The sequence below is a fragment of the Leuresthes tenuis genome, unplaced genomic scaffold, assembly GCF_036924035.1.
Source record: "Leuresthes tenuis unplaced genomic scaffold, fLeuTen1.0.hap1 SCAF_10, whole genome shotgun sequence".
Classification (NCBI taxonomy): domain Eukaryota; kingdom Metazoa; phylum Chordata; class Actinopteri; order Atheriniformes; family Atherinopsidae; genus Leuresthes; species Leuresthes tenuis.
The window spans coordinates 35,578,847-35,605,143 of record NW_027325364.1 but is presented as its reverse complement, the minus strand read 5'-3'; the positions used below and the strand labels follow the sequence as shown (position 1 = coordinate 35,605,143).

Genomic DNA, 26,297 nt, shown 5'->3' with positions numbered 1-26,297 from the left:
GGATGGCCAGCACTTGCAACATCGCCAAATGCTCCAAGCCCGTTGACAAAAACGTTTTGTCCGGCAACTGACCATACAATTCCTTGTCTTCCATATCATCCGTGGATGAACCAGCCCATGTTATTTGATGACAAATGGAATTCCTATTTGCTGCTCAAAGTGTTATTAAGCACACATCAAAGTATGAAAAAACTTGATCATTCTTTTAGTTTTTAAAACTGCCAAGCCACAATGGTTCTAGAGCTGCTGGGAAGAGTTTATTGAGCCTTTCTCTAAAGAGAATGACTAAATCTGCTGGTTGTAAAGTATTAACACAAATTCAGTGATGCGCATTGGATGACTACTTCCATACCAACGTCCTGTTAAATCTGTGACAGGGCTTGATTAAATTGACATTGCAGTCTTGTCATTGGAAAACAACAACACACGCGTCTTAGGTTTACACTAGTTAGTCAGAGTTTCAAAACTCTCATTCCCTGACTGGGAATCGAACCCAGGCCGCAGCGGTGAAAGCGCCAAATCCTAGCCACTAGACCATCAGGGACCCGAACGCCTAGTCAACAGTACCGATTGCAAATCTGCAGTAAACTCTTCCTAACTGACAAAAAAATTGGCATTGTGCATATCATTGAATACGTGCTGAAGTTGGGAACATTTTAGTCTTAAATGAAAGTAATTCTGTGCATCTGGAGAATAAATCCAAGCAAGCACAAGTTTCACGCTTTTGACTTCTCTCTTATTTCAGGGAGAAATAGAAAGATTCCTGAGTAAGAGCGAGTGTGTCATAACCCTGCAAGAAAATAAGTGGATAGATGACAAAAGAAATAAAACACTCCTGACCTACGTCACAACAGTGGAAACACCAAATCCTAGCCACCAGACCACCAGGGAGCCTTTGATTTTTGTGAACTATGGGTGTTGTCTCTTGTGCCTCGTTGTCCATTTTGCAGGGGGCTATGTGTAGTCAAAGGGACGAGGTATGTACAGACACCCTTTAAAAGAATGATCTTAGGTGAGCAATATATGGAACGGATCAGTGATGGAAAAGGGACATCTGACTTTAAGGAATTGAACCGAAGCATTTAAAACTCCCAAATAGCTTTTTATGCCTGCTGAAATTGTTGGGGCATGTCACGGCAGTAGTCTTATAGTGGAGGGCATACTACAGCCACTTGTCAAGCAATTGACCTTCGTAGCACTCTCGTTCCGTTGCGTCAGCTTCCTGAAGTCCTTGGAGGGTCTTTTTCGGTACCTGTGAAACAAGAGTTGTACACAGGCTGGCGACCACAGTTGGCACGGGGGCTGTGTCTCAGGTGGTGCTGAGAGTTTCCTTGTCATTACAGAAGTAATTGCTCATTTATCAATTCATTCTTTCCAACAACGTAGGCATCTGTCCGTGATGGCGAATAGTACTATTGCAGTTTGAATTTACATGTCCCCAAACTTAACAAACCAACCGAAGTTGTTTTGACTTGTTGTCTGATGAAAGTCTCTGTCAGGGCATTGGTGCTATAGTGGAGAGCATAACTGCTTGCCAAGCAGTTGACCCGTGTTCGATTCCCGGCCAATGCATTCAGACGATTCGAACTGGGGAAAGCTTTCAAATCTACTTTGCCATCTCTACGTCTGCTCAGAGTGCTTTGTCAAGCTTAACAAACTCTTCAACCATGAAAACATGTCTTGTATCTGATGTGCATCACAAGTTTACCAAGCGAGTGGGGAAGATGAGATTCCCCAGTGCCGTACCACAGGAAAAAAAACAGGCCTCCCTCAAACTCAATCCAAGAATCCACGGACGGCCAGCACCTGCCACATCACCAAATGCTCCAAGCCCGTGGACAAAAACGTTTTGTCCGGCAACTGACCATACAATTCCTTTTCTTCCATATCATTCGTGGATGAACCAGCCCATGTCATTTGATGACAAATGGCATTTCCCGGCCAATGCATTCAAACAGTTGTAACTGGGGCAAGTTTTCAAATGTATTTTGCCATCTCTACCTCTGCTCAGACAATGAGTGCTTTATCAAGCTTAACACAATCTTGCAAATGTTATTTGATGACAAATGGAATTCCTATTTGCTGCTCAAAGTGTTATTAAGCACACATCAAAGTATGAAAAAAATTTGATCATTCTTTTAGTTTTTAAAACTGCCAAGCCACAATGGTTCTAGAGCTGCTGGGAAGAGTTTATTGAGCCTTTCTCTAAAGAGAATGACTAAATCTGCTGGTTGTAAAGTATTAACACAAATTCAGTGATGCGCATAGGATGACTACTTCCATACCAACGTCCTGTTAAATCTGTGACAGGGCTTGATTAAATTGACATTGCAGTCTTGTCATTGGAAAATGACAACACAGGCGTCTTAGGTTTACACTAGTTAGTCAGAGTTTCAAAACTCTCATTCCCTGACTGGGAATCGAACCCAGGCCGCGGCGGTGAGAGCGCCGAATCCTAGCCACTAGACCATCAGGGACCCGAACGCCTAGTCAACAGTACCGATTGCAAATCTGCAGTAAACTCTTCCTAACTGACAAAAAAATTGGCATTGTGCATTGCATTGAATACGTGCTGAAGTTGGGAACATTTTAGTCTTAAATGAAAGTAATTCTGTGCATCTGGAGAATAAATCCAAGCAAGCACAAGTTTCACGCTTTTGACTTCTCTCTTATTTCAGGGAGAAATAGAAGGATTCCTGAGTAAGAGCGAGTGTGTCATAACCCTGCAAGAAAATAAGTGGATAGATGACAAAAGAAATAAAACACTCTTGACCTACGTCACAACAGTGGAAACACCAAATCCTAGCCACCAGACCACCAGGGAGCCTTTGATTTTTGTGAACTATGGGTTGATTAACTATGACTTTTCAGTTAAAATGATGGGCATCACAAGTTTACCAAGCGAGTGGGGAAGATGAGATTCCCCAGTGCCGTACCACAGAAAAAAAACAGGCCTCCCTCAAACTCAATCAAGGAATCCACGGACGGCCAGCACCTGCCATATCGCCAAATGCTCCAAGCCCGTTGACAAAAACGTTTTGTCCGGCAACTGACCATACAATTCCTTGTCTTCCATATCATCCGTGGATGAATCAGCCCATGTCATTTGATGACAAATGGCATTTCCCGGCCAATGCATTCAAACAGTTGTAACTGGGGCAAGTTTTCAAATGTATTTTGCCATCTCTACCTCTGCTCAGACAATGAGTGCTTTATCAAGCTTAACACACTCTTGCAAATGTTATTTGATGACAAATGGAATTCCTATTTGCTGCTCAAAGTGTTATTAAGCACACATCAAAGTATCAAAAAAACTTGATCATTCTTTTAGTTTTTAAAACTGCCAAGCCACAATGGTTCTAGAGCTGCTGGGAAGAGTTTATTGAGCCTTTCTCTAAAGAGAATGACTAAATCTGCTGGTTGTAAAGTATTAACACAAATTCAGTGATGCGCATAGGATGACTACTTCCATACCAACGTCCTGTTAAATCTGTGACAGGGCTTGATTAAATTGACATTGCAGTCTTGTCATTGGAAAATGACAACACAGGCGTCTTAGGTTTACACTAGTTAGTCAGAGTTTCAAAACTCTCATTCCCTGACTGGGAATCGAACCCAGGCCGCGGCGGTGAGAGCGCCGAATCCTAGCCACTAGACCATCAGGGACCTGAACGCCTAGTCAACAGTACCGATTGCAAATCTGCAGTAAACTCTTCCTAACTGACAAAAAAATTGGCATTGTGCATTGCATTGAATACGTGCTGAAGTTGGGAACATTTTAGTCTTAAATGAAAGTAATTCTGTGCATCTGGAGAATAAATCCAAGCAAGCACAAGTTTCACGCTTTTGACTTCTCTCTTATTTCAGGGAGAAATAGAAAGATTCCTGAGTAAGAGCGAGTGTGTCATAACCCTGCAAGAAAATAAGTGGATAGATGACAAAAGAAATAAAACACTCCTGACCTACGTCACAACAGTGGAAACACCAAATCCTAGCCACCAGACCACCAGGGAGCCTTTGATTTTTGTGAACTATGGGTGTTGTCTCTTGTGCCTCGTTGTCCATTTTGCAGGGGGCTATGTGTAGTCAAAGGGACGAGGTATGTACAGACACCCTTTAAAAGAATGATCTTAGGTGAGCAATATATGGAACGGATCAGTGATGGAAAAGGGACATCTGACTTTAAGGAATTGAACCGAAGCATTTAAAACTCCCAAATAGCTTTTTATGCCTGCTGAAATTGTTGGGGCATGTCACGGCAGTAGTCTTATAGTGGAGGGCATACTACAGCCACTTGTCAAGCAATTGACCTTCGTAGCACTCTCGTTCCGTTGCGTCAGCTTCCTGAAGTCCTTGGAGGGTCTTTTTCGGTACCTGTGAAACAAGAGTTGTACACAGGCTGGCGACCACAGTTGGCACGGGGGCTGTGTCTCAGGTGGTGCTTAGAGTTTCCTTGTCATTACAGAAGTAATTGCTCATTTATCAATTCATTCTTTCCAACAACGTAGGCATCTGTCCGTGATGGCGAATAGTACCATTGCAGTTTGAATTTACATGTCCCCAAACTTAACAAACCAACCGAAGTTGTTTTGACTTGTTGTCTGATGAAAGTCTCTGTCAGGGCATTGGTGCTATAGTGGAGAGCATAACTGCTTGCCAAGCAGTTGACCCGTGTTCGATTCCCGGCCAATGCATTCAGACGATTCGAACTGGGGAAAGCTTTCAAATGTACTTTGCCATCTCTACATCTGCTTTGTCAAGCTTAACAAACTCTTCAACCATGAAAACATGTCTTGTATCTGATGTGCATCACAAGTTTACCAAGCGAGTGGGGAAGATGAGATTCCCCAGTGCCGTACCACAGAAAAAAAACAGGCCTCCCTCAAACTCAATCCAAGAATCCACGGACGGCCAGCACCTGCCATATCGCCAAATGCTCCAAGCCCGTGGACAAAAGCGTTTTGTCCGACATACAATTCCTTTTCTTCCATATCATCCATGGATGAACCAGCCCATGTCATTTGATGACAAATGGAATTCCTATTTGCTGCTCAAAGTGTTATTAAGCACACATCAAAGTATCAAAAAAACTTGATCATTCTTTTAGTTTTTAAAACTGCCAAGCCACAATGGTTCTAGAGCTGCTGGGAAGAGTTTATTGAGCCTTTCTCTAAAGAGAATGACTAAATCTGCTGGTTGTAAAGTATTAACACAAATTCAGTGATGCGCATAGGATGACTACTTCCATACCAACGTCCTGTTAAATCTGTGACAGGGCTTGATTAAATTGACATTGCAGTCTTGTCATTGGAAAACAACAACACAAGCGTCTTAGGTTTACACTAGTTAGTCAGAGCTTCAAAACTCTCATTCCCTGACTGGGAATCTAACCCAGGCCGCGGCGGTGAGAGCGCCGAATCCTAGCCACTAGACCATCAGGGACCCGAAGGCCTAGTCAACAGTACCGATTGCAAATCTGCAGTAAACTCTTCCTAACTGACAAAAAAATTGACATTGTGCATTGCATTGAATACGTGCTGAAGTTGGGAACATTTTAGTCTTAAATGAAAGTAATTCTGTGCATCTGGAGAATAAATCCAAGCAAGCACAAGTTTCACGCTTTTGACTTCTCTCTTACTTCAGGGAGAAATAGAAAGATTCCTGAGTAAGAGCGAGTGTGTCATAACCCTGCAAGAAAATAAGTGGATAGATGACAATGAAATAAAACACTCTTGACCTACGTCACAACAGTGGAAACACCAAATCCTAGCCACCAGACCACCAGGGAGCCTTTGATTTTTGTGAACTATGGGTGTTGCCTCTTGTGCCTCGTTGTCCATTTTGCAAGGGGCTATGTGTAGTCAAACGGACGAGGTATGTACAGACACCCTTTAAAAGAATGTTCTTAGGTGAGCAATATATGGAACGGATCAGTGATGGAAAAGGGACATCTGACTTTAAGGAATTGAACCGAAGCATTTAAAACTCCCAAATAGCTTTTTATGCCTGCTGAAATTGTTGGGGCATGTCACGGCAGTAGTCTTATAGTGGAGGGCATACTACAGCCACTTGTCAAGCAATTGACCTTCGTAGCACTCTCGTTCCGTTGCGTCAGCTTCCTGAAGTCCTTGGAGGGTCTTTTTCGGTACCTGTGAAACAAGAGTTGTACACAGGCTGGCGACCACAGTTGGCACGGGGGCTGTGTCTCAGGTGGTGCTTAGAGTTTCCTTGTGATTACAGAAGTAATTGCTCATTTATCAATTCATTCTTTCCAACAACGTAGGCATCTGTCCGTGATGGCGAATAGTACCATTGCAGTTTGAATTTACATGTCCCCAAACTTAACAAACCAACCGAAGTTGTTTTGACTTGTTGTCTGATGAAAGTCTCTGTCAGGGCATTGGTGCTATAGTGGAGAGCATAACGGCTTGCCAAGCAGTTGACCCGTGTTCGATTCCCGGCCAATGCATTCAGACTATTCGAACTGGGGAAAGCTTTCAAATGTACTTTGCCATCTCTACGTCTGCTCAGAGTGCTTTGTCAAGCTTAACAAACTCTTCAACCATGAAAACATGTCTTGTATCTGATGTGCATCACAAGTTTACCAAGCGAGTGGGGAAGATGAGATTCCCCAGTGCCGTACCACAGACAAAAACAGGCCTCCCTCAAACTCAATCCAAGAATCCACGGACGGCCAGCACCTGCCATATCGCCAAATGCTCCAAGCCCGTGGACAAAAACGTTTTGTCCGACATACAATTCCTTTTCTTCCATATCATCCATGGATGAACCAGCCCATGTTATTTGATGACAAATGGAATTCCTATTTGCTGCTCAAAGTGTTATTAAGCACACATCAAAGTATCAAAAAAACTTGATCATTCTTTTAGTTTTTAAAACTGCCAAGCCACAATGGTTCTAGAGCTGCTGGGAAGAGTTTATTGAGCCTTTCTCTAAAGAGAATGACTAAATCTGCTGGTTGTAAAGTATTAACACAAATTCAGTGATGCGCATAGGATGACTACTTCCATACCAACGTCCTGTTAAATCTGTGACAGGGCTTGATTAAATTGACATTGCAGTCTTGTCATTGGAAAACAACAACACACGCGTCTTAGGTTTACCCTAGTTAGTCAGAGTTTCAAAACTCTCATTCCCTGACTGGGAATCGAACCAAGGCCGCGGCGGTGAGAGCGCCGAATCCTAGCCACTAGAACCTCAGGGACCCGAACGCCTAGTCAACAGTACCGATTGCAAATCTGCAGTAAACTCTTCCTAACTGACAAAAAAATTGGCATTGTGCATTGCATTGAATACGTGCTGAAGTTGGGAACATTTTAGTCTTAAATTAAAGTAATTCTGTGCATCTGGAGAATAAATCCAAGCAAGCACAAGTTTCACGCTTTGGACTTCTCTCTTATTTCAGGGAGAAATAGAAAGATTCCTGAGTAAGAGCGAGTGTGTCATAACCCTGCAAGAAAATAAGTGGATAGATGATAAAAGAAATAAAACACTCCTGACCTACGTCACAACAGTGGAAACACCAAATCCTAGCCACCAGACCACCAGGGAGCCTTTGATTTTTGTGAACTATGGGTTGATTAACTATGACTTTTCAGTTAAAGTGATGGGCATCACAAGTTTACCAAGCGAGTGGGGAAGATGAGATTCCCCAGTGCCATACCACAGAAAAAAAACAGGCCTCCCTCAAACTCAATCCAAGAATCCACGGACGGCCAGCACCTGCCACATCGCCAAATGCTCCAAGCCCGTTGACAAAAACGTTTTGTCCGGCAACAGACCATACAATTCCTTGTCTTCCATATCATCCTTGGATGAATCAGCCCATGTCATTTGATGACAAATGGCATTTCCCGGCCAATGCATTCAAACAGTTGTAACTGGGGCAAGTTTTCAAATGTATTTTGCCATCTCTACCTCTGCTCAGACAATGAGTGCTTTATCAAGCTTAACACACTCTTGAAACTCTTCAAACAAGAAAACATGTCTTGTATCTGATGTGCATCACAAGTTTACCAAGCGAGTGGGGAAGATGAGATTCCCCAGTGCCGTACCACAGAAAAAAAACAGGCCTCCCTCAAACTCAATCCAAGAATCCACGGACGGCCAGCACCTGCCACATCGCCAAATGCTCCAAGCCCGTTGACAAAAACGTTTTGTCCGGCAACTGACCATACAATTCCTTGTCTTCCATATCATCCGTGGATGAACCAGCCCATGTTATTTGATGACAAATGGAATTCCTATTTGCTGCTCAAAGTGTTATTAAGCACACATCAAAGTATCAAAAAAACTTGATCATTCTTTTAGTTTTTAAAACTGCCAAGCCACAATGGTTCTAGAGCTGCTGGGAAGAGTTTATTGAGCCTTTCTCTAAAGAGAATGACTAAATCTGCTGGTTGTAAAGTATTAACACAAATTCAGTGATGCGCATAGGATGACTATTTCCATACCAACGTCCTGTTGAATCTGTGACAGGGCTTGATTAAATTGACATTGCAGTCTTGTCATTGGAAAACAACAACACACGCGTCTTAGGTTTACACTAGTTAGTCAGAGTTTCAAAACTCTCATTCCCTGACTGGGAATGGAACTCAGTCCATGGCGGTGAGAGCGCCGAATCCTAGCCACTAGACCATCAGGGACCCGAAGGCCTAGTCAACAGTACCGATTGCAAATCTGCAGTAAACTCTTCCTAACTGACAAACAAATTGGCATTGTGCATTGCATTGAATACGTGCTGAAGTTGGGAACATTTTAGTCTTAAATGAAAGTAATTTTGTGCATCTGGAGAATAAATCCAAGCAAGTACAAGTTTCACGCTTTTGACTTCTCTCTTATTTCAGGGAGAAATAGAAAGATTCCTGAGTAAGAGCGAGTGTGTCATAACCCTGCAAGAAAATAAGTGGATAGATGACAAAAGAAATAAAACACTCTTGACCTACGTCGCAACAGTGGAAACACCAAATCCTAGCCACCAGACCACCAGGGAGCCTTTGATTTTTGTGAACTATGGGTTGATTAACTATGACTTTTCAGTTAAAGTGATGGGCATCACAAGTTTACCAAGCGAGTGGGGAAGATGAGATTCCCCAGTGCCGTACCACAGAAAAAAAACAGGCCTCCCTCAAACTCAATCCAAGAATCCACGGACGGCCAGCACCTGCCACATCGCCAGATGCTCAAGGCCCGTTGACAAAAACGTTTTGTCCGGCAACTGACCATACAATTCCTTGTCTTCCATATCATCCTTGGATGAATCAGCCCATGTCATTTGATGACAAATGGCATTTCCCGGCCAATGCATTCAAACAGTTGTAACTGGGGCAAGTTTTCAAATGTATTTTGCCATCTCTACCTCTGCTCAGACAATGAGTGCTTTATCAAGCTTAACACACTCTTGAAACTCTTCAAACAAGAAAACATGTCTTGTATCTGATGTGCATCACAAGTTTACCAAGCGAGTGGGGAAGATGAGATTCCCCAGTGCCGTACCACAGAAAAAAAACAGGCCTCCCTCAAACTCAATCCAAGAATCCACGGACGGCCAGCACCTGCCACATCGCCAAATGCTCCAAGCCCGTTGACAAAAACGTTTTGTCCGACAACTGACCATACAATTCCTTGTCTTCCATATCATCAGTGGATGAACCAGCCCATGTTATTTGATGACAAATGGAATTCCTATTTGCTGCTCAAAGTGTTATTAAGCACACATCAAAGTATCAAAAAACTTGATCATTCTTTTAGTTTTTAAAACTGCCAAGCCACAATGTTTCTAGAGCTGCTGGGAAGAGTTTATTGAGCCTTTCTCTAAAGAGAATGACTAAATCTGCTGGTTGTAAAGTATTAACACAAATTCAGTGATGCGCATAGGATGACTACTTCCATACCAACGTCCTGTTAAATCCCTCAAACTCAATCCAAAAATCCATGGACGGCCAGCACCTGCCACATCGCCAAATGTTCCAAGCCCGTTGACAAAAACGTTTTGTCCGGCAACTGACCATACAATTCCTTGTCTTCCATATCATCCGTGGATGAATCAGCCCATGTTATTTGATGACAAATGGCATTTCCCGGCCAATGCATTCAAACAGTACTAACTGGGGCAAGTTTTCAAATGTATTTTGACATCTCTACCTCTGCTCAGACAATGAGTGCTTTATCAAGCTTAACACACTCTTGCAACTCTTCAAACAAGAAAACATGTCTTGTATCTGATGTGCATCACAAGTTTACCAAGCGAGTGGGGAAGATGAGATTCCCCAGTGCCGTACCATAGAAAAAAAACAGGCCTCCCTCAAACTCAATCCAAGAATCCACGGACGGCCAGCACCTGCCACATCGCCAAATGCTCCAAGCCCGTTGACAAAAACGTTTTGTCCGGCAACTGACCATACAATTCCTTGTCTTCCATATCATCCGTGGATGAATCAGCCCATGTCATTTGATGACAAATGGCATTTCCCGGCCAATGCATTCAAACAGTTGTAACTGGGGCAAGTTTTCAAATGTATTTTGACATCTCTACCTCTGCTCAGACAATGAGTGCTTTATCAAGCTTAACACACTCTTGCAACTCTTCAAACAAGAAAACATGTCTTGTATCTGATGTGCATCACAAGTTTACCAAGCGAGTGGGGAAGATGAGATTCCCCAGTGCCGTACCACAGAAAAAAAACAGGCCTCCCTCAAACTCAATCCAAGAATCCATGGACGGCCAGCACCTGCCAAATGCTCCAAGCCCGTTGACAAAAACGTTTTGTCCGGCAACTGACCATACATTTCCTTGTCTTCCATATCATCCGTGGATGAATCAGCCCATGTCATTTGATGACAAATGGCATTTGCCGGCCAATGCATTCAAACAGTTGTAACTGGGGCAAGTTTTCAAATGTATTTTGCCATCTCTACCTCTGCTCAGACAATGAGTGCTTTATCAAGCTTAACACACTCTTGCAACTCTTCAAACAATAAAACATGTCTTGTATCTGATGTGCATCACAAGTTTACCAAGCGAGTGGGGAAGATGAGATTCCCCAGTGCCGTACCACAGAAAAAAAACAGGCCTCCCTCAAACTCAATCCAAGAATCCACGGACGGCCAGCACCTGCCACATCGCCAAATGCTCCAAGCACGTTGACAAAAACGTTTTGTCCGGCAACTGACCATACAATTCCTTGTCTTCCATATCATCCGTGGATGAATCAGCCCATGTCATTTGATGACAAATGGAATTCCTATTTGCTGCTCAAAGTGTTATTAAGCACACATCAAAGTATCAAAAAAACTTGATCATTCTTTTAGTTTTTAAAACTGCCAAGCCACAATGGTTCTAGAGCTGCTGGGAAGAGTTTATTGAGCCTTTCTCTAAAGAGAATGACTAAATCTGCTGGTTGTAAAGTATTAACACAAATTCAGTGATGCGCATAGGATGACTACTTCCATACCAACGTCCTGTTAAATCTGTGACAGGGCTTGATTAAATTGACATTGCAGTCTTGGCATTGGAAAACAACAACACACGCGTCTTAGGTTTACACTAGTTAGTCAGAGTTTCAAAACTCTCATTCCCTGACTGGGAATCGAACCCAGCCCATGGCGGTGAGAGCGCCGAATCCTAGCCACTAGACCATCAGGGACCCGAACGCCTAGTCAACAGTACCGATTGCAAATCTGCAGTAAACTCTTCCTAACTGACAAAAAAATTGGCATTGTGCATTGCATTGAATACGTGCTGAAGTTGGGAACATTTTAGTCTTAAATGAAAGTAATTCTGTGCATCTGGAGAATAAATCCAAGCAAGCACAAGTTTCACGCTTTTGACTTCTCTCTTATTTCAGGGAGAAATAGAAAGATTCCTGAGTAAGAGCGAGTGTCTCATAACCCTGCAAGAAAATAAGTGGATAGATGACAAAAGAAATAAAACACTCTTGACCTACGTCACAACAGTGGAAACACCAAATCCTAGCCACCAGACCACCAGGGAGCCTTTGATTTTTGTGAACTATGGGTGTTGTCTCTTGTGCCTCGTTGTCCATTTTGCAGGGGGCTATGTGTAGTCAAACGGACGAGGTATGTACAGACACCCTTTAAAAGACTGATCTTAGGTGAGCAATATATGGAACGGATCAGTGATGGAAAAGGGACATCTGACTTTAAGGAATTGAACCGAAGCATTTAAAACTCCCAAATAGCTTTTTATGCCTGCTGAAATTGTTGGGGCATGTCACGGCAGTAGTCTTATAGTGGAGGGCATACTACAGCCACTTGTCAAGCAATTGACCTTCGTAGCACTCTCGTTCCGTTGCGTCAGCTTCCTGAAGTCCTTGGAGGGTCTTTTTCGGTACCTGTGAAACAAGAGTTGTACACAGGCTGGCGGCCACAGTTGGCACGGGGGCTGTGTCTCAGGTGGTGCTTAGAGTTTCCTTGTCATTACAGAAGTAATTGCTCATTTATCAATTCATTCTTTCCAACAACGTAGGCATCTGTCCGTGATGGCGAATAGTACCATTGCAGTTTGAATTTACATGTCCCCAAACTTAACAAACCAACCGAAGTTGTTTTGACTTGTTGTCTGATGAAAGTCTCTGTCAGGGCATTGGTGCTATAGTGGAGAGCATAACTGCTTGCCAAGCAGTTGACCTGTCTTCAATTCCTGGCCAATGCATTCAGACGATTCGAACTGGGGAAAGCTTTCAAATGTACTTTGCCATCTCTACGTCTGCTCAGAGTGCTTTGTCAAGCTTATCAAACTCTTCAACCATGAAATCATATCTTGTATCTGATGGGCATCACAAGTTTACCAAGCGAGTGGGGAAGATGAGATTCCCCAGTGCCGTACCACAGAAAAAAAACAGGCCTCCCTCAAACTCAATCCAAGAATCCACGGACGGCCAGCACCTTCCACATCGCCAAATGCTCCAAGCCCGTTGACAAAAACATTTTGTCCGGCAACTGACCATACAATTCCTTGTCTTCCATATCATCCGTGGATGAATCAGCCCATGTTAATCAGCCCATGTCATTTGATGACAAATGGAATTCCTATTTGCTGCTCAAAGGGTTATTAAGCACACATCAAAGTATCAAAAAAACTTGATCATTCTTTTAGTTTTTAAAACTGCCAAGCCACAATGGTTCTAGAGCTGCTGGGAAGAGTTTATTGAGCCTTTCTCTAAAGAGAATGACTAAATCTGCTGGTTGTAAAGTATTAACACAAATTCAGTGATGCGCATAGGATGACTACTTCCATACCAACGTCCTGTTAAATCTGTGACAGGGCTTGATTAAATTGACATTGCAGTCTTGTCATTGGAAAACAACAACACACGCGTCTTAGGTTTACACTAGTTAGTCAGAGTTTCAAAACTCTCATTCCCTGACTGGGAATCGAACCCAGGCCGCGGCGGTGAGAGCGCCGAATCCTAGCCACTAGACCATCAGGGACCCGAATGCCTAGTCAACAGTACCGATTACAAATCTGCAGTAAACTCTTCCTAACTGACAAAAAAATTGGCATTGTGCATTGCATTGAATACGTGCTGAAGTTGGGAACATTTTAGTCTTAAATGAAAGTAATTCTGTGCATCTGGAAAATAAATCCAAGCAAGCACGAGTTTCACGCTTTTGACTTCTCTCTTATTTCAGGGAGAAATAGAAAGATTCCTGAGTAAGAGCGAGTGTGTCATAACCCTGCAAGAAAATAAGTGGATAAATGACAAAAGAAATAAAACACTCCTGACCTACGTCACAACAGTGGAAACACCAAATCCTAGCCACCAGACCACCAGGGAGCCTTTGATTTTTGTGAACTATGGGTGTTGTCTCTTGTGCCTCGTTGTCCATTTTGCAGGGGGCTATGTGTAGTCAAACGGACGAGGTATGTACAGACACCCTTTAAAAGACTGATCTTAGGTGAGCAATATATGGAACGGATCAGTGATGGAAAAGGGACATCTGACTTTAAGGAATTGAACCGAAGCATTTAAAACTCCCAAATAGCTTTTTATGCCTGCTGAAATTGTTGGGGCATGTCACGGCAGTAGTCTTATAGTGGAGGGCATACTACAGCCACTTGTCAAGCAATTGACCTTCGTAGCACTCTCGTTCCGTTGCGTCAGCTTCCTGAAGTCCTTGGAGGGTCTTTTTCGGTACCTGTGAAACAAGAGTTGTACACAGGCTGGCGGCCACAGTTGGCACGGGGGCTGTGTCTCAGGTGGTGCTTAGAGTTTCCTTGTCATTACAGAAGTAATTGCTCATTTATCAATTCATTCTTTCCAACAACGTAGGCATCTGTCCGTGATGGCGAATAGTACCATTGCAGTTTGAATTTACATGTCCCCAAACTTAACAAACCAACCGAAGTTGTTTTGACTTGTTGTCTGATGAAAGTCTCTGTCAGGGCATTGGTGCTATAGTGGAGAGCATAACTGCTTGCCAAGCAGTTGACCTGTCTTCAATTCCTGGCCAATGCATTCAGACGATTCGAACTGGGGAAAGCTTTCAAATGTACTTTGCCATCTCTACGTCTGCTCAGAGTGCTTTGTCAAGCTTAACAAACTCTTCAACCATGAAATCAAATCTTGTATCTGATGGGCATCACAAGTTTACCAAGCGAGTGGGGAAGATGAGATTCCCCAGTGCCGTACCACAGAAAAAAAACAGGCCTCCCTCAAACTCAATCCAAGAATCCACGGACGGCCAGCACCTTCCACATCGCCAAATGCTCCAAGCCCGTTGACAAAAACATTTTGTCCGGCAACTGACCATACAATTCCTTGTCTTCCATATCATCCGTGGATGAATCAGCCCATGTTAATCAGCCCATGTCATTTGATGACAAATGGAATTCCTATTTGCTGCTCAAAGGGTTATTAAGCACACATCAAAGTATCAAAAAAACTTGATCATTCTTTTAGTTTTTAAAACTGCCAAGCCACAATGGTTCTAGAGCTGCTGGGAAGAGTTTATTGAGCCTTTCTCTAAAGAGAATGACTAAATCTGCTGGTTGTAAAGTATTAACACAAATTCAGTGATGCGCATAGGATGACTACTTCCATACCAACGTCCTGTTAAATCTGTGACAGGGCTTGATTAAATTGACATTGCAGTCTTGTCATTGGAAAACAACAACACACGCGTCTTAGGTTTACACTAGTTAGTCAGAGTTTCAAAACTCTCATTCCCTGACTGGGAATCGAACCCAGGCCGCGGTGGTGAGAGCGCCGAATCCTAGCCACTAGACCATCAGGGACCCGAATGCCTAGTCAACAGTACCGATTACAAATCTGCAGTAAACTCTTCCTAACTGACAAAAAAATTGGCATTGTGCATTGCATTGAATACGTGCTGAAGTTGGGAACATTTTAGTCTTAAATGAAAGTAATTCTGTGCATCTGGAAAATAAATCCAAGCAAGCACGAGTTTCACGCTTTTGACTTCTCTCTTATTTCAGGGAGAAATAGAAAGATTCCTGAGTAAGAGCGAGTGTGTCATAACCCTGCAAGAAAATAAGTGGATAAATGACAAAAGAAATAAAACACTCCTGACCTACGTCACAACAGTGGAAACACCAAATCCTAGCCACCAGACCACCAGGGAGCCTTTGATTTTTGTGAACTATGGGTGTTGTCTCTTGTGCCTCGTTGTCCATTTTGCAGGGGGCTATGTGTAGTCAAACGGACGAGGTATGTACAGACACCCTTTAAAAGACTGATCTTAGGTGAGCAATATATGGAACGGATCAGTGATGGAAAAGGGACATCTGACTTTAAGGAATTGAACCGAAGCATTTAAAACTCCCAAATAGCTTTTTATGCCTGCTGAAATTGTTGGGGCATGTCACGGCAGTAGTCTTATAGTGGAGGGCATACTACAGCCACTTGTCAAGCAATTGACCTTCGTAGCACTCTCGTTCCGTTGCGTCAGCTTCCTGAAGTCCTTGGAGGGTCTTTTTCGGTACCTGTGAAACAAGAGTTGTACACAGGCTGGCGGCCACAGTTGGCACGGGGGCTGTGTCTCAGGTGGTGCTTAGAGTTTCCTTGTCATTACAGAAGTAATTGCTCATTTATCAATTCATTCTTTCCAACAACGTAGGCATCTGTCCGTGATGGCGAATAGTACCATTGCAGTTTGAATTTACATGTCCCCAAACTTAACAAACCAACCGAAGTTGTTTTGACTTGTTGTCTGATGAAAGTCTCTGTCAGGGCATTGGTGCTATAGTGGAGAGCATAACTGCTTGCCAAGCAGTTGACCTGTCTTCAATTCCTGGCCAATGCATTCAGACGATTCGAACTGGGGAAAGCTTTCAAATGTACTTTGCCATCTCTACGTCTGCTCAGAGTGCTTTGTCAAGCTTAACAAACTCTTCAACCATGAAATCAAATCTTGTATCTGATGGGCATCACAAGTTTACCAAGCGAGTGGGGAAGATGAGATTCCCCAGTGCCGTACCACAGAAAAAAAACAGGCCTCCCTCAAACTCAATCCAAGAATCCACGGACGGCCAGCACCTTCAACATCGCCAAATGCTCCAAGCCCGTTGACAAAAACATTTTGTCCGGCAACTGACCATACAATTCCTTGTCTTCCATATCATCCGTGGATGAATCAGCCCATGTTAATCAGCCCATGTCATTTGATGACAAATGGAATTCCTATTTGCTGCTCAAAGGGTTATTAAGCACACATCAAAGTATCAAAAAAACTTGATCATTCTTTTAGTTTTTAAAACTGCCAAGCCACAATGGTTCTAGAGCTGCTGGGAAGAGTTTATTGAGCCTTTCTCTAAAGAGAATGACTAAATCTGCTGGTTGTAAAGTATTAACACAAATTCAGTGATGCGCATAGGATGACTACTTCCATACCAACGTCCTGTTAAATCTGTGACAGGGCTTGATTAAATTGACATTGCAGTCTTGTCATTGGAAAACAACAACACACGCGTCTTAGGTTTACACTAGTTAGTCAGAGTTTCAAAACTCTCATTCCCTGACTGGGAATCGAACCCAGGCCGCAGCGGTGAGAGCGCCGAATCCTAGCCACTAGACCATCAGGGACCCAAACGCCTAGTCAACAGTACCGATTACAAATCTGCAGTAAACTCTTCCTAACTGACAAAAAAATTGGCATTGTGCATTGCATTGAATACGTGCTGAAGTTGGGAACATTTTAGTCTTAAATGAAAGTAATTCTGTGCATCTGGAAAATAAATCCAAGCAAGCACGAGTTTCACGCTTTTGATTTCTCTCTTATTTCAGGGAGAAATAGAAAGATTCCTGAGTAAGAGCGAGTGTGTCATAACCCTGCAAGAAAATAAGTGGATAAATGACAAAAGAAATAAAACACTCCTGACCTACGTCACAACAGTGGAAACACCAAATCCTAGCCACCAGACCACCAGGGAGCCTTTGATTTTTGTGAACTATGGGTGTTGTCTCTTGTGCCTCGTTGTCCATTTTGCAGGGGGCTATGTGTAGTCAAACGGACGAGGTATGTACAGACACCCTTTAAAAGAATGATCTTAGGTGAGCAATATATGGAACGGATCAGTGATGGAAAAGGGACATCTGACTTTAAGGAATTGAACCGAAGCATTTAAAACTCCCAAATAGCTTTTTATGCCTGCTGAAATTGTTGGGGCATGTCACGGCAGTAGTCTTATAGTGGAGGGCATACTACAGCCACTTGTCAAGCAATTGACCTTCGTAGCACTCTCGTTCCGTTGTGTCAGCTTCCTGAAGTCCTTGGAGGGTCTTTTTCGGTACCTGTGAAACAAGAGTTGTACACAGGCTGGCGGCCACAGTTGGCACGGGGGCTGTGTCTCAGGTGGTGCTTAGAGTTTCCTTGTCATTACAGAAGTAATTGCTCATTTATCAATTCATTCTTTCCAACAACGTAGGCATCTGTCCGTGATGGCGAATAGTACCATTGCAGTTTGAATTTACATGTCCCCAAACTTAACAAACCAACCGAAGTTGTTTTGACTTGTTGTCTGATGAAAGTCTCTGTCAGGGCATTGGTGCTATAGTGGAGAGCATAACTGCTTGCCAAGCAGTTGACCTGTCTTCAATTCCTGGCCAATGCATTCAGACGATTCGAACTGGGGAAAGCTTTCAAATGTACTTTGCCATCTCTACGTCTGCTCAGAGTGCTTTGTCAAGCTTATCAAACTCTTCAACCATGAAATCATATCTTGTATCTGATGGGCATCACAAGTTTACCAAGCGAGTGGGGAAGATGAGATTCCCCAGTGCCGTACCACAGAAAAAAAACAGGCCTCCCTCAAACTCAATCCAAGAATCCACGGACGGCCAGCACCTTCCACATCGCCAAATGCTCCAAGCCCGTTGACAAAAACATTTTGTCCGGCAACTGACCATACAATTCCTTGTCTTCCATATCATCCGTGGATGAATCAGCCCATGTTAATCAGCCCATGTCATTTGATGACAAATGGAATTCCTATTTGCTGCTCAAAGGGTTATTAAGCACACATCAAAGTATCAAAAAAACTTGATCATTCTTTTAGTTTTTAAAACTGCCAAGCCACAATGGTTCTAGAGCTGCTGGGAAGAGTTTATTGAGCCTTTCTCTAAAGAGAATGACTAAATCTGCTGGTTGTAAAGTATTAACACAAATTCAGTGATGCGCATAGGATGACTACTTCCATACCAACGTCCTGTTAAATCTGTGACAGGGCTTGATTAAATTGACATTGCAGTCTTGTCATTGGAAAACAACAACACACGCGTCTTAGGTTTACACTAGTTAGTCAGAGTTTCAAAACTCTCATTCCCTGACTGGGAATTGAACCCAGGCCGCGGCGGTGAGAGCGCCGAATCCTAGCCACTAGACCATCAGGGACCCGAACGCCTAGTCAACAGTACCGATTGCAAATCTGCAGTAAACTCTTCCTAACTGACAAAAAAAATTGGCATTGTGCATTGCATTGAATACGTGCTGAAGTTGGGAACATTTTAGTCTTAAATGAAAGTAATTCTGTGCATCTGGAGAATAAATCCAAGCAAGCACAAGTTTCACGCTTTAGACTTCTCTCTTATTTCAGGGAGAAATAGAAAGATTCCTGAGTAAGAGCGAGTGTGTCATAACCCTGCAAGAAAATAAGTGGATAGATGACAAAAGAAATAAAACACTCCTGACCTACGTCACAACAGTGGAAACACCAAATCCTAGCCACCAGACCACCAGGGAGCCTTTGATTTTTGTGAACTATGGGTGTTGTCTCTTGTGCCTCGTTGTCCATTTTGCAGGGGGCTATGTGTAGTCAAACGGACGAGGTATGTACAGACACCCTTTAAAAGAATGATCTTAGGTGAGCAATATATGGAACGGATCAGTGATGGAAAAGGGACATCTGACTTTAAGGAATTGAACCGAAGCATTTAAAACTCCCAAATAGCTTTTTATGCCTGCTGAAATTGTTGGGGCATGTCACGGCAGTAGTCTTATAGTGGAGGGCATACTACAGCCACTTGTCAAGCAATTGACCTTCGTAGCACTCTCGTTCCGTTGCATCAGCTTCCTGAAGTCCTTGGAGGGTCTTTTTCGGTACCTGTGAAACAAGAGTTGTACACAGGCTGGCGGCCACAGTTGGCACGGGGGCTGTGTCTCAGGTGGTGCTTAGAGTTTCCTTGTCATTACAGAAGTAATTGCTCATTTATCAATTCATTCTTTCCAACAACGTAGGCATCTGTCCGTGATGGCGAATAGTACCATTGCAGTTTGAATTTACATGTCCCCAAACTTAACAAACCAACCGAAGTTGTTTTGACTTGTTGTCTGATGAAAGTCTCTGTCAGGGCATTGGTGCTATAGTGGAGAGCATAACTGCTTGCCAAGCAGTTGACCTGTCTTCAATTCCTGGCCAATGCATTCAGACGATTCGAACTGGGGAAAGCTTTCAAATGTACTTTGCCATCTCTACGTCTGCTCAGAGTGCTTTGTCAAGCTTAACAAACTCTTCAACCATGAAATCAAATCTTGTATCTGATGGGCATCACAAGTTTACCAAGCGAGTGGGGAAGATGAGATTCCCCAGTGCCGTACCACAGAAAAAAAACAGGCCTCCCTCAAACTCAATCCAAGAATCCACGGACGGCCAGCACCTTCAACATCGCCAAATGCTCCAAGCCCGTTGACAAAAACATTTTGTCCGGCAACTGACCATACAATTCCTTGTCTTCCATATCATCCGTGGATGAATCAGCCCATGTTAATCAGCCCATGTCATTTGATGACAAATGGAATTCCTATTTGCTGCTCAAAGGGTTATTAAGCACACATCAAAGTATCAAAAAAACTTGATCATTCTTTTAGTTTTTAAAACTGCCAAGCCACAATGGTTCTAGAGCTGCTGGGAAGAGTTTATTGAGCCTTTCTCTAAAGAGAATGACTAAATCTGCTGGTTGTAAAGTATTAACACAAATTCAGTGATGCGCATAGGATGACTACTTCCATACCAACGTCCTGTTAAATCTGTGACAGGGCTTGATTAAATTGACATTGCAGTCTTGTCATTGGAAAACAACAACACACGCGTCTTAGGTTTACACTAGTTAGTCAGAGTTTCAAAACTCTCATTCCCTGACTGGGAATCGAACCCAGGCCGCAGCGGTGAGAGCGCCGAATCCTAGCCACTAGACCATCAGGGACCCAAACGCCTAGTCAACAGTACCGATTACAAATCTGCAGTAAACTCTTCCTAACTGACAAAAAAATTGGCATTGTGCATTGCATTGAATACGTGCTGAAGTTGGGAACATTTTAGTCTTAAATGAAAGTAATTCTGTGCATCTGGAAAATAAATCCAAGCAAGCACGAGTTTCACGCTTTTGATTTCTCTCTTATTTCAGGGAGAAATAGAAAGATTCCTGAGTAAGAGCGAGTGTGTCATAACCCTGCAAGAAAATAAGTGGATAAATGACAAAAGAAATAAAACACTCCTGACCTACGTCACAACAGTGGAAACACCAAATCCTAGCCACCAGACCACCAGGGAGCCTTTGATTTTTGTGAACTATGGGTGTTGTCTCTTGTGCCTCGTTGTCCATTTTGCAGGGGGCTATGTGTAGTCAAACGGACGAGGTATGTACAGACACCCTTTAAAAGAATGATCTTAGGTGAGCAATATATGGAACGGATCAGTGATGGAAAAGGGACATCTGACTTTAAGGAATTGAACCGAAGCATTTAAAACTCCCAAATAGCTTTTTATGCCTGCTGAAATTGTTGGGGCATGTCACGGCAGTAGTCTTATAGTGGAGGGCATACTACAGCCACTTGTCAAGCAATTGACCTTCGTAGCACTCTCGTTCCGTTGTGTCAGCTTCCTGAAGTCCTTGGAGGGTCTTTTTCGGTACCTGTGAAACAAGAGTTGTACACAGGCTGGCGGCCACAGTTGGCACGGGGGCTGTGTCTCAGGTGGTGCTTAGAGTTTCCTTGTCATTACAGAAGTAATTGCTCATTTATCAATTCATTCTTTCCAACAACGTAGGCATCTGTCCGTGATGGCGAATAGTACCATTGCAGTTTGAATTTACATGTCCCCAAACTTAACAAACCAACCGAAGTTGTTTTGACTTGTTGTCTGATGAAAGTCTCTGTCAGGGCATTGGTGCTATAGTGGAGAGCATAACTGCTTGCCAAGCAGTTGACCTGTCTTCAATTCCTGGCCAATGCATTCAGACGATTCGAACTGGGGAAAGCTTTCAAATGTACTTTGCCATCTCTACGTCTGCTCAGAGTGCTTTGTCAAGCTTATCAAACTCTTCAACCATGAAATCATATCTTGTATCTGATGGGCATCACAAGTTTACCAAGCGAGTGGGGAAGATGAGATTCCCCAGTGCCGTACCACAGAAAAAAAACAGGCCTCCCTCAAACTCAATCCAAGAATCCACGGACGGCCAGCACCTTCCACATCGCCAAATGCTCCAAGCCCGTTGACAAAAACATTTTGTCCGGCAACTGACCATACAATTCCTTGTCTTCCATATCATCCGTGGATGAATCAGCCCATGTTAATCAGCCCATGTCATTTGATGACAAATGGAATTCCTATTTGCTGCTCAAAGGGTTATTAAGCACACATCAAAGTATCAAAAAAACTTGATCATTCTTTTAGTTTTTAAAACTGCCAAGCCACAATGGTTCTAGAGCTGCTGGGAAGAGTTTATTGAGCCTTTCTCTAAAGAGAATGACTAAATCTGCTGGTTGTAAAGTATTAACACAAATTCAGTGATGCGCATAGGATGACTACTTCCATACCAACGTCCTGTTAAATCTGTGACAGGGCTTGATTAAATTGACATTGCAGTCTTGTCATTGGAAAACAACAACACACGCGTCTTAGGTTTACACTAGTTAGTCAGAGTTTCAAAACTCTCATTCCCTGACTGGGAATTGAACCCAGGCCGCGGCGGTGAGAGCGCCGAATCCTAGCCACTAGACCATCAGGGACCCGAACGCCTAGTCAACAGTACCGATTGCAAATCTGCAGTAAACTCTTCCTAACTGACAAAAAAAATTGGCATTGTGCATTGCATTGAATACGTGCTGAAGTTGGGAACATTTTAGTCTTAAATGAAAGTAATTCTGTGCATCTGGAGAATAAATCCAAGCAAGCACAAGTTTCACGCTTTAGACTTCTCTCTTATTTCAGGGAGAAATAGAAAGATTCCTGAGTAAGAGCGAGTGTGTCATAACCCTGCAAGAAAATAAGTGGATAGATGACAAAAGAAATAAAACACTCCTGACCTACGTCACAACAGTGGAAACACCAAATCCTAGCCACCAGACCACCAGGGAGCCTTTGATTTTTGTGAACTATGGGTGTTGTCTCTTGTGCCTCGTTGTCCATTTTGCAGGGGGCTATGTGTAGTCAAACGGACGAGGTATGTACAGACACCCTTTAAAAGAATGATCTTAGGTGAGCAATATATGGAACGGATCAGTGATGGAAAAGGGACATCTGACTTTAAGGAATTGAACCGAAGCATTTAAAACTCCCAAATAGCTTTTTATGCCTGCTGAAATTGTTGGGGCATGTCACGGCAGTAGTCTTATAGTGGAGGGCATACTACAGCCACTTGTCAAGCAATTGACCTTCGTAGCACTCTCGTTCCGTTGCATCAGCTTCCTGAAGTCCTTGGAGGGTCTTTTTCGGTACCTGTGAAACAAGAGTTGTACACAGGCTGGCGGCCACAGTTGGCACGGGGGCTGTGTCTCAGGTGGTGCTTAGAGTTTCCTTGTCATTACAGAAGTAATTGCTCATTTATCAATTCATTCTTTCCAACAACGTAGGCATCTGTCCGTGATGGCGAATAGTACCATTGCAGTTTGAATTTACATGTCCCCAAACTTAACAAACCAACCGAAGTTGTTTTGACTTGTTGTCTGATGAAAGACTCTTTCAGGGCATTGGTGCTATAGTGGAGAGCATAACTGCTTGCCAAGCAGTTGACCTGTGTTCGATTCCTGGCCAATACATTCAAACGATTCGAACCGGGGAAAGCTTTCAAATGTACTTTGCCATCTCTACGTCTGCTCAGAGTGCTTTGTCAAGCTTAACAAACTCTTCAACCATGAAAACATGTCTTGTATCTGATGTGCATCACAAGTTTACCAAGCGAGTGGGGAAGATGAGATTCCCCAGTGCCGTACCACAGAAAAAAAACAGGCCTCCCTCAAACTCAATCCAAGAATCCACGGACGGCCAGCACCTTCCACATCGCCAAATGCTCCAAGCCCGTTGACAAAAACATTTTGTCCGGCAACTGACCATACAATTCCTTGTCTTCCATATCATCCGTGGATGAATCAGCCCATGTCATTTGATGACAAATGGAATTCCTTTTTGCTGCTCAAAGGATTATTAAGCACACATCAAAGTATCAAAAAAACTTGATCATTCTTTTAGTTTTTAAAACTGCCAAGCCACAATGGTTCTAGAGCTGCTGGGAAGAGTTTATTGAGCCTTTCTCTAAAGAGAATGACTAAATCTGCTGGTTGTAAAGTATTAACACAAATTCAGTGATGCGCATAGGATGACTACTTCCATACCAACGTCCTGTTAAATCTGTGACAGGGCTTGATTAAATTGACATTGCAGTCTTGTCATTGGAAAACAACAACACACGCGTCTTAGGTTTACACTAGTTAGTCAGAGTTTCAAAACTCTCATTCCCTGACTGGGAATCGAACCCAGGCCGCGGCGGTGAGAGCGCCGAATCCTAGCCACTAGACCATCAGGGACCCGAACGCCTAGTCAACAGTACCGATTGCAAATCTGCAGTAAACTCTTCCTAACTGACAAAAAAATTGGCATTGTGCATTGCATTGAATACGTGCTGAAGTTGGGAACATTTTAGTCTTAAATGAAAGTAATTCTGTGCATCTGGAGAATAAATCCAAGCAAGCACAAGTTTCACGCTTTTGACTTCTCTCTTATTTCAGGGAGAAATAGAAAGATTCCTGAGTAAGAGCGAGTGTCTCATAACCCTGCAAGAAAATAAGTGGATAGATGACAAAAGAAATAAAACACTCTTGACCTACGTCACAACAGTGGAAACACCAAATCCTAGCCACCAGACCACCAGGGAGCCTTTGATTTTTGTGAACTATGGGTGTTGTCTCTTGTGCCTCGTTGTCCATTTTGCAGGGGGCTATGTGTAGTCAAACGGACGAGGTATGTACAGACACCCTTTAAAAGACTGATCTTAGGTGAGCAATATATGGAACGGATCAGTGATGGAAAAGGGACATCTGACTTTAAGGAATTGAACCGAAGCATTTAAAACTCCCAAATAGCTTTTTATGCCTGCTGAAATTGTTGGGGCATGTCACGGCAGTAGTCTTATAGTGGAGGGCATACTACAGCCACTTGTCAAGCAATTGACCTTCGTAGCACTCTCGTTCCGTTGCGTCAGCTTCCTGAAGTCCTTGGAGGGTCTTTTTCGGTACCTGTGAAACAAGAGTTGTACACAGGCTGGCGGCCACAGTTGGCACGGGGGCTGTGTCTCAGGTGGTGCTTAGAGTTTCCTTGTCATTACAGAAGTAATTGCTCATTTATCAATTCATTCTTTCCAACAACGTAGGCATCTGTCCGTGATGGCGAATAGTACCATTGCAGTTTGAATTTACATGTCCCCAAACTTAACAAACCAACCGAAGTTGTTTTGACTTGTTGTCTGATGAAAGTCTCTGTCAGGGCATTGGTGCTATAGTGGAGAGCATAACTGCTTGCCAAGCAGTTGACCTGTCTTCAATTCCTGGCCAATGCATTCAGACGATTCGAACTGGGGAAAGCTTTCAAATGTACTTTGCCATCTCTACGTCTGCTCAGAGTGCTTTGTCAAGCTTAACAAACTCTTCAACCATGAAATCAAATCTTGTATCTGATGGGCATCACAAGTTTACCAAGCGAGTGGGGAAGATGAGATTCCCCAGTGCCGTACCACAGAAAAAAAACAGGCCTCCCTCAAACTCAATCCAAGAATCCACGGACGGCCAGCACCTTCCACATCGCCAAATGCTCCAAGCCCGTTGACAAAAACATTTTGTCCGGCAACTGACCATACAATTCCTTGTCTTCCATATCATCCGTGGATGAATCAGCCCATGTCATTTGATGACAAATGGAATTCCTATTTGCTGCTCAAAGTGTTATTAAGCACACATCAAAGTATCAAAAAAACTTGATCATTCTTTTAGTTTTTAAAACTGCCAAGCCACAATGGTTCTAGAGCTGCTGGGAAGAGTTTATTGAGCCTTTCTCTAAAGAGAATGACTAAATCTGCTGGTTGTAAAGTATTAACACAAATTCAGTGATGCGCATAGGATGACTACTTCCATACCAACGTCCTGTTAAATCTGTGACAGGGCTTGATTAAATTGACATTGCAGTCTTGTCATTGGAAAACAACAACGCACGCGTCTTAGGTTTACACTAGTTAGTCAGAGTTTCAAAACTCTCATTCCCTGACTGGGAATCGAACCCAGGCCGCGGCGGTGAGAGCGCCGAATCCTAGCCACTAGACCATCAGGGACCCGAACGCCTAGTCAACAGTACCGATTGCAAATCTGCAGTAAACTCTTCCTAACTGACAAAAAAATTGGCATTGTGCATTGCATTGAATACGTGCTGAAGTTGGGAACATTTTAGTCTTAAATGAAAGTAATTCTGTGCATCTGGAGAATAAATCCAAGCAAGCACAAGTTTCACACTTTTGACTTCTCTCTTACTTCAG

General features: G+C 43.1%; 13 non-coding genes across 13 annotated transcripts; all 13 read right to left on the bottom strand.

Annotated features, from left to right (window-relative positions):
- Nucleotides 1-472: 472 nt before the first annotated feature.
- trnae-uuc (transfer RNA glutamic acid (anticodon UUC)) lies at nt 473-544 on the bottom strand. The gene has a single exon. It is a non-coding gene; the product is annotated as a tRNA-Glu (tRNA).
- Nucleotides 545-2,405: 1,861 nt separating this feature from the next.
- Nucleotides 2,406-2,477, bottom strand: trnae-cuc (transfer RNA glutamic acid (anticodon CUC)). Its single transcript has one exon. It is a non-coding gene; the product is annotated as a tRNA-Glu (tRNA).
- Nucleotides 2,478-3,594: 1,117 nt separating this feature from the next.
- On the bottom strand, nt 3,595-3,666 carry trnae-cuc (transfer RNA glutamic acid (anticodon CUC)). The gene has a single exon. It is a non-coding gene; the product is annotated as a tRNA-Glu (tRNA).
- Nucleotides 3,667-5,370: 1,704 nt separating this feature from the next.
- trnae-cuc (transfer RNA glutamic acid (anticodon CUC)) lies at nt 5,371-5,442 on the bottom strand. Its single transcript has one exon. It is a non-coding gene; the product is annotated as a tRNA-Glu (tRNA).
- Nucleotides 5,443-11,594: 6,152 nt separating this feature from the next.
- trnae-cuc (transfer RNA glutamic acid (anticodon CUC)) lies at nt 11,595-11,666 on the bottom strand. The gene has a single exon. It is a non-coding gene; the product is annotated as a tRNA-Glu (tRNA).
- A 1,735-nt stretch (nt 11,667-13,401) lies between these two features.
- trnae-cuc (transfer RNA glutamic acid (anticodon CUC)) lies at nt 13,402-13,473 on the bottom strand. The gene has a single exon. It is a non-coding gene; the product is annotated as a tRNA-Glu (tRNA).
- Nucleotides 13,474-15,208: 1,735 nt separating this feature from the next.
- Nucleotides 15,209-15,280, bottom strand: trnae-cuc (transfer RNA glutamic acid (anticodon CUC)). Its single transcript has one exon. It is a non-coding gene; the product is annotated as a tRNA-Glu (tRNA).
- A 1,735-nt stretch (nt 15,281-17,015) lies between these two features.
- On the bottom strand, nt 17,016-17,087 carry trnae-cuc (transfer RNA glutamic acid (anticodon CUC)). The gene has a single exon. It is a non-coding gene; the product is annotated as a tRNA-Glu (tRNA).
- A 1,735-nt stretch (nt 17,088-18,822) lies between these two features.
- On the bottom strand, nt 18,823-18,894 carry trnae-cuc (transfer RNA glutamic acid (anticodon CUC)). The gene has a single exon. It is a non-coding gene; the product is annotated as a tRNA-Glu (tRNA).
- A 1,736-nt stretch (nt 18,895-20,630) lies between these two features.
- On the bottom strand, nt 20,631-20,702 carry trnae-cuc (transfer RNA glutamic acid (anticodon CUC)). The gene has a single exon. It is a non-coding gene; the product is annotated as a tRNA-Glu (tRNA).
- A 1,735-nt stretch (nt 20,703-22,437) lies between these two features.
- Nucleotides 22,438-22,509, bottom strand: trnae-cuc (transfer RNA glutamic acid (anticodon CUC)). Its single transcript has one exon. It is a non-coding gene; the product is annotated as a tRNA-Glu (tRNA).
- Nucleotides 22,510-24,231: 1,722 nt separating this feature from the next.
- trnae-cuc (transfer RNA glutamic acid (anticodon CUC)) lies at nt 24,232-24,303 on the bottom strand. Its single transcript has one exon. It is a non-coding gene; the product is annotated as a tRNA-Glu (tRNA).
- Nucleotides 24,304-26,024: 1,721 nt separating this feature from the next.
- Nucleotides 26,025-26,096, bottom strand: trnae-cuc (transfer RNA glutamic acid (anticodon CUC)). The gene has a single exon. It is a non-coding gene; the product is annotated as a tRNA-Glu (tRNA).
- Nucleotides 26,097-26,297: the final 201 nt, after the last annotated feature.